Genomic DNA, 12,084 nt, shown 5'->3' with positions numbered 1-12,084 from the left:
CCTGTGGTAGTGTGTTCCAAAACTTGCCTATGGGTTTTATGAAACTATATTTCTTTTTTTGTTTGTTTGTTTTTTTGTTTTAAACCTATTCCAAAGTAGTTTCATTTGAAGTTACCTCATTTTTGAATTGGAAGAGGTCATTAAAAGTCTTCCAGTGTTCATCTTCTTCTTGTCACTTGTGAGTTTATCAGAATTCTGTTGTATCTTTTATGCAGGTACCTCCTTTTCCAGGAAAAGCAGTCATAGTTTATTTAGATACTCTTTGTGCAGGAGCCAGTCCATGCCTTTGATTATCCTTTTAACCTTTATTTTTCTAATTCTGCTATAACCCTTGAAAAACTGGGGAATAGAACTCTATTCAAGATGTAGCATAATGCGGGTATATCATTGAATCGTAGAATGGTTTAGGTTGGAAGGGACCTTGAAGATCATGTAGTTCCAACCCCCCTGCCATGGGCAGGGATACCTCCCACTAGAGCAGGTTGCCCAAGGCCACATCCAGCAGTGCTCTTTGTTCCTCTCAGTACTTCCTAAAATTTGGTTTGCGTTTTTAATTAATATTGAACACATTCCTTCATAGAGCTATCAATGGTAAGAGGACTTATATCTGAAATTCATCAGCTTAACTGCTTTGTTACAATCTGTTAAAAATTTAAATAAATAAAAAGTTTTCTGGAAACTCCAATCTATTAAATTGGCTATAAATGTTAATCTGAAGGTTTCAGATACATTTCAAAGATATCCTCTTCTAGGATTTGCTTTACGGACCTCAGTTTTGATAACCTGAACTGCTTATGTACTGGAATTTTGCCTGCACTGAGCAGGTCAGGAAAACTGCTACATACTTGTCACTCTGCTCAGCTCCTCCTACCATTGTATATGATAGGCAAGTATTTTTCAAAGATCTACTTCCAAGTTTGTCATTTTGACAGTGCCAGATAACACATTTTCTTCTGCGCAAATAGCTTTTTGCTAGTCATCTCTGTACCCAATGAACTTTACATTGTACGAGTAATACTGGCCAAAACCCATATACTGTTTTGGATAGTTACAGCTTCTGAGTAATCAATTATTTGAAAAGTAAAGTTTTAACTAGGGTGTTGCTGAAACATGAAGCAAATATATAATATGGCTGTGAACCAGAAAAAGCAGCTATCATTCTGCCGTGCCAGCCTCTTCCCTCCAGTGTTTCACATTGGTATTCTGGAAAAAACTTTTACAGACAATTTAGGCATTTTTATAACTTACAATTTAGGATAGAAAATTAAATGAATGAACAGTGACCAGCTATATGATTAAAGCAGGTAGGACTCCAAAGAAATTTTTTGTCATTGGAGCCGGCTAGGAGCCACCTTTTAGCACAGGTGCAGTTTTCTTCTAATTTGTATGGGGCTTAAATCAATCTAGAAATATGCAATTTTGCAGTTCTTCCCTCATTTGTAAGCAATCACAAAGATTGTGGGACAGGTTCTCATTAGCATTGTGCTGCAATAGGTAATGCAAATAACCACTGGGGCTTTTTTTCCTTTCACCCTACAATTTGGGTGCTACTATTCGATAGGATGGGTATTGTGGTCCTGCCTTCCAGTGCCATGGATAATGCTAGCTGAAAGGTCACAAGGTGTCTGGTGTCTCAGCTTTACTTAAATTACAATAATTGGAATCAAAATCTCTCCTACTTAGAACAAAAATAGCGGAATGGTTATTGAGAATGGCCTGGTTGTAAAAGCCGTATGTGACTTTAAGTTGCAAAACGCATGAGTCTGTCTCTTAGGCCATGTGCCTGCTTGGGGATTACGGTGCCTCAAGTACCACAAGATTTAGCAGCTTATATACCCTGCTGAAAGACGGTTTGCTGTCTGTATTTGGCTTTACAAACAGAGATTAGAAATTACCCCGTTCAAGACATTTGGAGACTCACTAAATATTTTCCTTGCTGCTCATAAGTGGAATCATAACCATCGTATTTTAGGTTTTTGAAAGGTCAGGAATTATCAACAAGTGCAGAGCTATTTCGTATTTAGAAAGTGAGTCTTTTGAGTATCCCTGATTTAACCCATGACTTGCTTTTTTTTTCACTTGTGTCATGAAATTCCGTCCCCTTCCTAAGGGGAATGTCAGAGGTTAAACATGTCCTGTCAAGTTAAAGGGTGGCATGATACTGACAGTTAAAAGTACTCTAAAAATGGAAGAAAAATTAAAAAAAAAAAAAAAAAAGACTTCAGAACAGGCTTTGAAGAACTGAAAGGACCCCCCATTGAGTTCATTTGGCCCAAGACTGGTGAGCCACCTTCCCTCCTGTTTCTAGTGGTAATGGACTGTGTCCCACGCGAGGGATTGCCGCCCGCCTGGTTTGCTGCAACAAATCTGTCTTAGCCTAGAAGGCCTGGTGCCGCACGTGGCTTTGATTCTCTGGAGTCCAGACTCTGATACAAAGGATTCAGTGCAAAAATGTCTGATATTCACAACTAGCAAAACTTGAAAGTTGGTTGCAAAAGAGCAGTGAAATTTTAAAGAGAAAATTGCCTTGGAACTGTGTGGTGTTGCTTCTTGTATGAGATACTGTCATCTGTCACTTACACGGATGACACCTTATGCGCCCCTCCGCACTGATTACTCTTTGGATGCGGCAGTGGTATACACCTGAGGGAAAGGAGATATATACCATATTATCTAACTGACCTCCTGCATGAGTTTAGTAACTGTTTATGTAACGGTCTTAATTTAAAGCAGCGCTGGTGAGAATGACTGCTTGTGTTGGATCACTTGGATGTAAATGAAGACAGAAGGAACCTGAGAGGATGCGAAAGGCATGGGGGGAATCCAGAGAGCATGAAAACAGCTCAGTGATGAGCCAGGGAGCAGACTGGACTGGTGAAAGAAAATTTATGAAGCACTGAGACCCTATTTACTCTTTGCTGGGTTAAAAACTGGCTGGATGGCCAGACCCACAGAGTGGTGGTGAATGGAGTTAAATCCAGTTGGTGGCCAGTCACATGTGGTGTTCCCCAGGGCTTGGTACTGGGGCTGGTTCTCTTTATATCTTTATCAATGATGTGGATGAGGGGATCGAGTGCACCCTCAGTAAGTTTGCAGATGACACCAAGTTGGGTGGGAGTGTTGTACTGCTTGAGGGTAGAAAGGCTCTGCAGAGGGATCTGGGCAGGCCAGATCAATGGTGGGACTTGGTGGTCTTAAAGGTCTTACCCAACCCAAATGATTCTATGATTCTGTTGCTCTCTACAGCTTCCTGACATGGGGAAGTGGAGAGGGAGGTGCTGATCTCTTCTCCCTGGTACCTAGTGACAGGACGCGTGGGAATGGTTCAAAGTTGCATCAGGGGAGGTTTAGACTGGGTATTAAGAAGCATTTCTTTACCAAGAGGGTGGTCAAACACTGGAACAGGTTTCCTAGAGAAGTGGTCGATGCCACAAGCCTGTCAGTGTTCAAGAGGCAGTTGAACAATGCCTTTAATAACATGCTTTAACTTGGTCAGCCCTGAATTGGTCAGGCAGTTGGACTAGATGATCATTGTAGGTCCCTTCCAGCTGAAATAGTCTATTCTATTCTATGAGAAATGGGGGTCTGGGGAAGAGGTCTGGTTTTTCTGTGTGTATGTTTGCAGGAAGGAGGAGTTCAAGAGATTAACATGGTGATGTGAGGGAAGACACAGAGGTAGGGTGTTCTTGTGAGAAATGGGCTTTGCAGATTCGAGACAAAAGGTCCAATTATAAAATACTAGCTGCAGCATAAACATTTCAGTCTTTGCCCACTGTTTTACATCTAAGCTGCCACACATCAGCTTGCTTCCATCAGGAGGGTTTTCTTGCTGTGTTGTGGCAAGAAAGCTAGAGGCCCCAGCTAGGGAAATGAACAGGCACCGTTTTATGCCCCATTGCCATTTTCCATTCTTAGTACCAAGGAATGCCTGAGGTCACCCTGAAGAATACAGTTTCATTAACACCAGTCCCCGTTGTTACCTGGAAAGGAAGAAGGAAGGCACAGATGGAAAAAAAAAAAATAAAAATCCTATTTTAATCTTTGGTCTTACCTGCTAATGGTGTTCATAGAAGCTCCCCACAGAATGTGTATTTAATGTAACCTACAGCTGTGGGATTTTAATGGTGCTGTGTGAACTTGTCAGGTGTCTAAAGGTAAGCAATCTTGAAGTGTTGGTATGAGAGAGAAAAATCCAGGTTCTGTAGGCATTGTAGTAGGTGGTACTCTTGATGCTGAGAGGTGCTGCACAGACTGCTTGTGTACTTCAGATAAGGTAGTTCTTCCTTTTGATAGCTTTTCAAATGTATTGCTTCAAGTGAGCGATCTCTCCTGTCCTCAGTCCCTATAATTTATTTTTTTTATAATGCTGACTGACATGATTATATGATTGAATAGGGAGTATACTTTTAAAGTTTATGGTAATCCAGATTTAGAAGCATTGTATCGTTCTTCTGCAGGGCAATGTTCGAATTCAGAATAGTCCTGATAAGACAGCTAGATGGTTTGACATCATGCAGTTGACTTTCAGGGAATAAAAGTGTGAAGTGTTGGACTTGCACAGATAAGAAATGGAAAATAGCTAACACTACTCCAGATACTTATTGCAATGCGAATATAGATGGACTGCTGCAGAAAAAAAACACATTTTTGGGGGATAGGTTAGCAGGAGATACGTACAGCAAGGGAGATAATTTTTCCCTGTTTTCTGTTACTGAAGACGACTCTGCTGAATACTGTCTCTAGATTTGGACATTGCATTGTGAGAAAGATACTGATAAATTGGAGGGAAACTAGTAGAAGGCAGTGAGAATAGTATTAGGGAAAAAAAACCTGTGAGAAAAGATTAATAGAATTAGGTTTGCTCAGTCTAGAAGAGTCAAGATAAGCGAGGGATTTAGTCAGTCTTCAGATGAATAAGGGGTTGTCAAATGGAGATGTATTCTGCGTTGTCCTGAGAAGCACAGAAAGAGATTAGGTGCATTTGCAGCGGGGAAGATTCAGTTTGTATAATGGGAACTAACGTTCTAGATACAGAGGCAGAGAAGTGGAGGAACAGTTTGCCTAAGCATGTTGTGCAAACTTCTTGGAGTGTTTTATGAATGTGACAAATGATCTAGGTGCTTGAGCCTAGCCAGCACAAGAGTATGTGATCTGTTGAGTCTTTTAAAGTCTGTTTTGGTGGTTACAGATCACTATTAGCTAAGGACCTGGTCGAGTGCACTCATATTTGCTTATTTTTTATTTTTGTCTTTAAGAAGCACATGGTCTAGTGTCTTCAGATTTTGGGAAACTGTGTTTCTCCCTCCTTGAAGTTCCATTTTTCTGGGGACAGCTTTGCAGTGTTATAGTAGCGATTTCTAGGCTTGTTGCGCTGCTTGCATTACAGACCAAGAACATCATCGAGTTCAGGTTTTCACCCTGGGAGCAACCTCTCTCTTTCAGGTGCTTTTCGATACCTCTGGAAATTGCTTGCAAACTCCCTGTGATACTGGCACATATATGGGGTTCAGCATCAAGGGTCTCATGGCCCTGGTAAAGATCAGCCAAGCACAGCTTCTGTCTCCTGGGCTCCTGCACTCAGAGACATTCTAACAATGACCATCACGGAGCGAGAAATCTTCCTTTTGTGCTTGCTGCACAATGCCTTATACTACCAAGGACTTGTTCACAAACGGGGCTCACAGGTGAAAGTTCTACCTCTCCCTCATTCTCTCTGTCTTGCTGACATTAGAGAAACTGCTTTCTTCTCTGCCCTTTACTACAGTAACAGTGCTGATGTGGTTTTGTTCCTGCAATGATAGCACGTGTTGAAGATGTAGTTGCTTATTTCATCAGCTTTCCCAGGATGGGCTGTTTTTTCACTGCTCACCTTTTAGATTTTAAACACAAGCAGGTGCTTCTGCTTATGTTACTCCCAAGATTCACAGAGCGGCTGCAGTGGGCAAAGTTCACCTGAAGCAGTTGCTTCAGCTTTATCATTCTAAAGATCTGCTTGTGAAAAACACTGAGTAGTGGTTTCATGGTTGAGTAAGAAGTATAGCTGAAACTCCCTGTCTGTGTTAGGCCCTAAAAATCTTTGCTTCTGTAAATAAGCACAATGAGCTTGTTGGGTAATTAATTACAACCAGTTCTTCATTCTCTGCCTGTTTGCAATATCTCTACTCCAATTCAATCACTGCCACATTTTTACCAAAAATATTTGAACATTTACTGTCTTCTTAACCCTTGGCTTCCTGTTTCAGCTTTCTATTGGCTGTGGGACAAGTTTTTGCCAGTGTTCGAGATCAATCCAAGCTAATTTGCTTAGTAGTACATCAGTGGTTTAGTATTAATCTGTATTAACGATAGCATGGTTTAGAGCAACTGAATTGAAGAGGGCAGGTTTAGATTAAACATTAGGAAGAAGTTTTTTACTTTGAGGGTAGTAAGGCACTGGAACAGGTTGCCCAGAGAGGTTGTTGAGGCCCCATCCCTGGAGGTGTTCAAGGCCAGGCTGGACGTGGCCTTGGGCAACCTGGTCTAGTGGGAGGTGTCCCTGCCCATGGCAGGGGGGTTGGAACTACATGATCTTCAAGGTCCTTTCCAACCTCAACCATTCTATGATTCTATGAATTCACCTCTGTAGGGCTTACTGCTCCCTCTCCATCTAAATTCTTTGATGTGTTATCCAATAAACAAGAATAAAATTGCAGTTCCTACTGTTACTAGACGCTAGCAAGAAAGATGAGCTAAATCAGCCTTAAGTAGAAAGAAATAATGAAAATCATAGAATGGTTTAGGTTGGAAGGGACCTTAAAGACAATCTAGTCCCAAATCCCCTGCCATGGGCAGGGACATCTCCCACTAGACCAGGTTGCTCAAAGCCCCATCCAACCTGGCCTTGAACACCTCCAGGGAAGCCTGTTGCAGTGTCTTACCACCCTCAGAGTAAAGAATTTCTTCCTAATATCTAATCCAAATCTCCCCTTTCAGTTTAAAACCGTTCCCTCTTGTCCTATCGCTGCACTCCCTGATCAAGAGTCCCTCCCCATCTTTCCTGTACCCCCGTTAGGTACTGGAAAGGGGCTATACGGTCTCCCAGCAGCCTTCTCTTCTCCAGGCTGAACAACCCCAACTCTCTCAGCCTGTCCTCACAGGAGAGGTGCTCCAGCCCTCGGATCAGCTTTGTAGCCCTCCTCTGTGGTTTTGTGGTTTTTTTCTGTTGCTGTATACATAGGCAATAGCAGTCAATAACAGTAATGTGAAGACTGTTAAGGGGAATTAAAGCAAAGATCTCACTTGCTCTCTAACTCCGTAAAACCAAGGGGTGCAGGCAGCTCTGACTGGGAAGGGCATATTGTGGCTACACATCCCCCGCTATTGTTTACAGGGAGTCCTGCCTTTGTTCTGTATCTGATTGAAACTTCCTCTCCTGTGTCCGTCATTTGCAGTTGTATAACCTTGGTATTTTAATCAAACAACCGAGAGAGAAATGCAGTCCCCTTCCGGGGCAGGGCTGAAGCAGGACTGCAGGTGTGCTTTGCCCTCCACCGCTTCAAGTGGCAGGAGAGCGGCCCCTCTCCCCACCGTCTGTGGGCGTGCAGAGCCACCGCGGCCTCCTGTGGGCAGGACAGATACAGGTAAATCTGAAATGGAAGCTGGTTTCAAGCCGAAGAAGTTCTAGCCTTTCTGCCAAGGGTACAATACCGGTAGCACTGGGATGGGGGAAAGAGAAGTAGAAATTGCTGTTTCTTGTCCTCTGAAAGCCGTTCCTTGGGCCTGCTCTGCCTGTCCAAAAGGTGAGATAGTGGGAAAACTTCAGAGCGGAGAGAAGGGCATAGGAAGTGCCTGTCCTTGCTCACTCTGACTTTGACTTTGGGGCACGGAGGGAATAGAAGAGGAGAGAGAAGCTTGGTATGTGGCCTTTTCCCTCGCTTCATCCGCTCCCATACATCCCTCATGTACTGGTTGGGGAGAGGATGAATACTAATTGCTGTTGGCTCCTTCTCCCCGTTTATGCCTGAGAGGTTGGGATATCACTAAGCAGACTTTTGTGTACAGGGAACTTAAAAGTGGCTTTTAGTTTGACAGAGTGACAGATATTTGGTAGACCTCTGTGGGCTTTTTTTCAGTAAAAGGGCAAATAGTTCATGAGAAGAGAAGGAAAGAAAGGGAAGCAGGACTGTTCTTCTCCCAGGTGATGCAGACAAGGTGAAGCCGAGAAGAAAAGAAGACAATGTTAGAATGGGAGATTGTGATTACAGTTTTTGCGTTGTCGTGCTTTTGATTTTTCAGTTATTTTACTTTAAAGAGTGGGTCTTGATGGTGGGAGGCAGAAACACAGTGGCACCAGGGAGTGTTTATCACTGGTTTGTTACCACGTGCATTAGAGAGTGGAGCTGTCTGTGCAGTTTTCAATGTAAACCATAGAAGCATTAAACTGTAAAGTGCAAAAATATAAACCCAATTAGCTTATCAGTGTACATCAGTACTTGGAAGATTCAATATTGTTTGTTTATTTTTTACGTTGGCAAACTCTCCTTTAAAATATGTGACTCGCTCCTTTGGAGCAGAGCAATAAGCCGTCGGGTTTGGTGTAAACTACCTGTGAGCAAACCTTCTTACAGAGCAGCAGCAGCAAAATAGCTCTTGTAGTTATCTTTTGTGAAGTTCCAGTTGGTGTAGATGTTGGAACCAGTTATGCCTACTCTGTTTTGAATATCAATTTGTTGTGTATCTGCTTAATGTTTTTATGATGGTCCTATAGAAACAAATACTTTTTTAAAAAGCTTCAAATATGTACGTTTTTACATACTGAAGCAAGTGACCTGCCTAGCTAGCAGATAAAATTGAAGAACCACTAATAGAAAAGTTCCTGAAGCTGGAGTGAGGTGATAAAAAAAATTGTTTATTGTAACAGCTTGTTTGAATATATTAATATCACACTATCTAGCCAAGTCAAGGCTACTTAGAAAGCATATTTTTCTTTTTCTTTGAGGTCCTCTGTGGTTCATTTGATAGGTCACTGGACTGGGAAATAGCTCTTGGGAGTGAGATACATTTGCAAGACAGATTTAGGTGCCTTTTTTTAGAGTCCTATTTATAGTTTGATATGGAAGCAAAAGAGAAGGAATTTCTTTTGGCACATTGAAAATTGATTAATCCAGTTTAAATGTACGGTATATATCCAGTGTCCACATGATGGGTTGCCTCCTCTTCAGGGATCATGGACTTGCACTGTTCCATGCTTTGCTGTGCTGTATTGCTGAGGCATACACTAAAGGTTAATGCTTAGCGAGATACTCTGTCACGTCTCTCGAGACTGCAAAACAAAGAACTTGTTTCTTTGCTCTGCAAATTAACTAGTTGGCGGGAAGCTGCTTCGATCTGCTTTTTCATGGACCTCACATGGAGCAGCTCTTCAGACTAGTGAGTCTTTACTGCATTCCTGTTTTTTTTTGCTGATTTCACTGAGCCAAAACCTCCCAAGGCAGGCTGGGGGGGGGTTATTCTGCAGAGTTAATCCAATTCTGAACTGGATTATCAATATCAAATCTCCTTAACCATAGGGATGCACAGTAAAGCATGACACTTGCATATATGCTTTCCTGTTGGAGATTCCTGCCCTCGTGCAAGTTATTTGCAGTTTTTAGCAGTAATTGTGTTACTGTCAGCAATGGTTACTGAAAGTACACTCATGATTTTATTACCAATGGTACTGGTTGTCATCATGATTTGGCTAGATGGATTCAATTTATAGCAGGTGAATAGTGATGATTTTATATGGTAGTTTTTTAAAAAATACCGAGTTTAAACCACTGTCCCTACAGTGTATTACTGTATTATATCTCAGTTCAGTGTCAAGTATGTGTGCATAGTGTAAAAGTCGACACAGGCGTTGAGAAACCACGATCTCCTTTCTAAGGATTAGCAATAACATAAGCAGTTTGGAAACCAGTTATTATATCAATAGTATAAATGTGTGTTCAGAGGTAAATGTTTGTACATGCCTAGAGTCAGAAGATTACCCATCAGTGAGTTTTGTATATTTTGGGGGCTGCTGCAAAGAAATATAATGTAATGTAACCATCTTTTCTAATCTGTTTCTAAAGATGATCGGGAGGTTTCAGGTGCTTTTTACGTAGGCACGTGTGTTATAGGCTTCTTAATGTACAAAGCAAAGCCAAGTGTCCTTGATTTGTTATTTTGTTTTGCAATAAATTAGACATTACTCTTACTGTTTTATCTGTATTTTGCAGGCTATTACTGTTATGCAGAATAGCAGCTTACTAAGAAAATCTTGCTTGCGAGAACCTCAGAATATAAAATTTTGTTTTGAGAAATCCAGACCATTAGGTAGATCAAAACCTGAGAAACGTTTTATTGCTAAGGAGTCTAATTTGAAAGAATATTAAACGGTACTATTAAAAAAGCACTAAACCCCCAACTCCTGTCAGATCAGAATGAATACACTGTGTATTTTGCTGAATCAGGGAATGTATGTGGTAAATTTTAATTTCATTTACTCTAAAAGGAAGATGACACATGATTGTAAACACCAATATTACAGACTGATTGTATTCAAAACAGCAAGACATAGGCTACAAAGAGGAGCCCAGCATAGCGGAAGAGTTGTGGGTAGAATCCAGACCAATCAGGCATTATTTGCTCGAGGATCAGTCTTATCAGTAAGAATATTGTGATTATCCCAAGATGTAGGGTTGCTGGACTGTGATACGTCCTAAGAAAGAACCATATTCCTCTCTGGTGGGTCTGTGTACGCTCCTCTAGACTGTTTAAAACTTGTGATAGGGGGTCTGAAGTGGTGAGGTCAGTCTGTGGGGCCTTCATAGCTCCTTAACGTTCTGCTGGTTCCACACAGGGCAGTGTGGTGAGGAGATGGCGTTAAGGAGAGGCTGGCAGCCTAGGGCCATTGCGTAAGCTGCGGTATCAGGTCATTATAGAGCAGAAACGGTGCAGAGGGTATGGAAAGGCTATAGGATGACGTGACTGCCATAAAGGAACTTCCCCTGCAGCTTGCCTGCAGGCTTGCGAAGACTAGTAGATTTACGGAGGGGTACTTTAAGAACCTGGAGAAGCAAAAGAACAACACGTGCAAGAAAAGCCTTACTAAACACCTTCTGGCTTTCTTCTGGAGCAAACACCCAGATACTCACACCTAGTATGGGGGACAGTTTTGCCGGGTACAGACTGAATTCTGCTCAGCAGTATGTCTGGGTGAATCTGAAAAACTCCACCCAATGTCATCAACTTTGCCCGAGTTGGTTGCCTGTCGCCCTTTATACCACAGATCTTAAGAAGCACAGCTGCTTGAGCTGTTTTCAGGCGATGGAAAATGTGTCGGTTGTCCAAGTGGCTCAGGGAGAGGCGTCAGAGGAATAGATTGCTGGAGTAGGGTTTGTTCAAGAGGAACAGAAGTCAGGAAATACTTAATCGTATAGCTTTTGACAATGCTAAATCTGGAAACTGTGTGCTTCCCCATGAGGGCACTGGGACCACTACTGGGTCACAGGTCTTTTGCAAGAAATCTCATGTTGACATTATTGGTTTTCCTCTGAGCAGGCACAGTTAAGTCAGGATAACAATTAGAGCAGGTCACCTCTTCTTTAAGAGCATTAGAGAGCGGGATTTCCTTCCTGGAGAAGGGACCAACTTGCAAAATGCTATAATCAAGTCTTTATGGAAGTGGTGGCTCTCAATTGACGTAGGTTGTCCAGTGGTTACGCTGTGGAAGCCTGTGGCAGGCTTTCTTGTCAAAACTGTTTGTGCCAGGCTTTTGCTGGAAGCAAGGACATTAAACAGAGGGTATTTTCCTGGATGGTATTTAATAGAACATCTTCTCCCCTTTCCCTTTCTGTTTTCTAGCAGACTGTTTCCTTCATTGGTTGATGAACAAAAGACATTGGTCAGTTTTGAAGAAATTGTATAAAAACAGTGCACTGATACTGCTAAGCCATGATCTCATCTGTGAAGAATGAGAGCAAGATAAAAATACGAAAGCCAGCTTTTAAAATGAGAATAACAAATCTTAAATCATGGCTAAACTGCTTAGTATCTTACACATACTTTTTCAACATTATCAAG

General features: G+C 41.9%; 1 protein-coding gene across 1 annotated transcript in view; it reads left to right on the top strand.

The window, feature by feature from the left end:
* ABLIM1 (actin binding LIM protein 1) overlaps nt 1-12,084 on the top strand; it is a 141,442-nt gene that overhangs the window by 1,029 nt on the left and 128,329 nt on the right. The gene's annotated exons all lie outside the window — the stretch shown is intronic.

Source organism: Charadrius vociferus, unplaced genomic scaffold, assembly GCF_000708025.1.
Source record: "Charadrius vociferus isolate BGI_N301 unplaced genomic scaffold, ASM70802v2 scaffold282, whole genome shotgun sequence".
Classification (NCBI taxonomy): domain Eukaryota; kingdom Metazoa; phylum Chordata; class Aves; order Charadriiformes; family Charadriidae; genus Charadrius; species Charadrius vociferus.
Note: the sequence above shows the minus strand (reverse complement) of the source record. Positions and strands in the feature narration are given on the sequence as shown.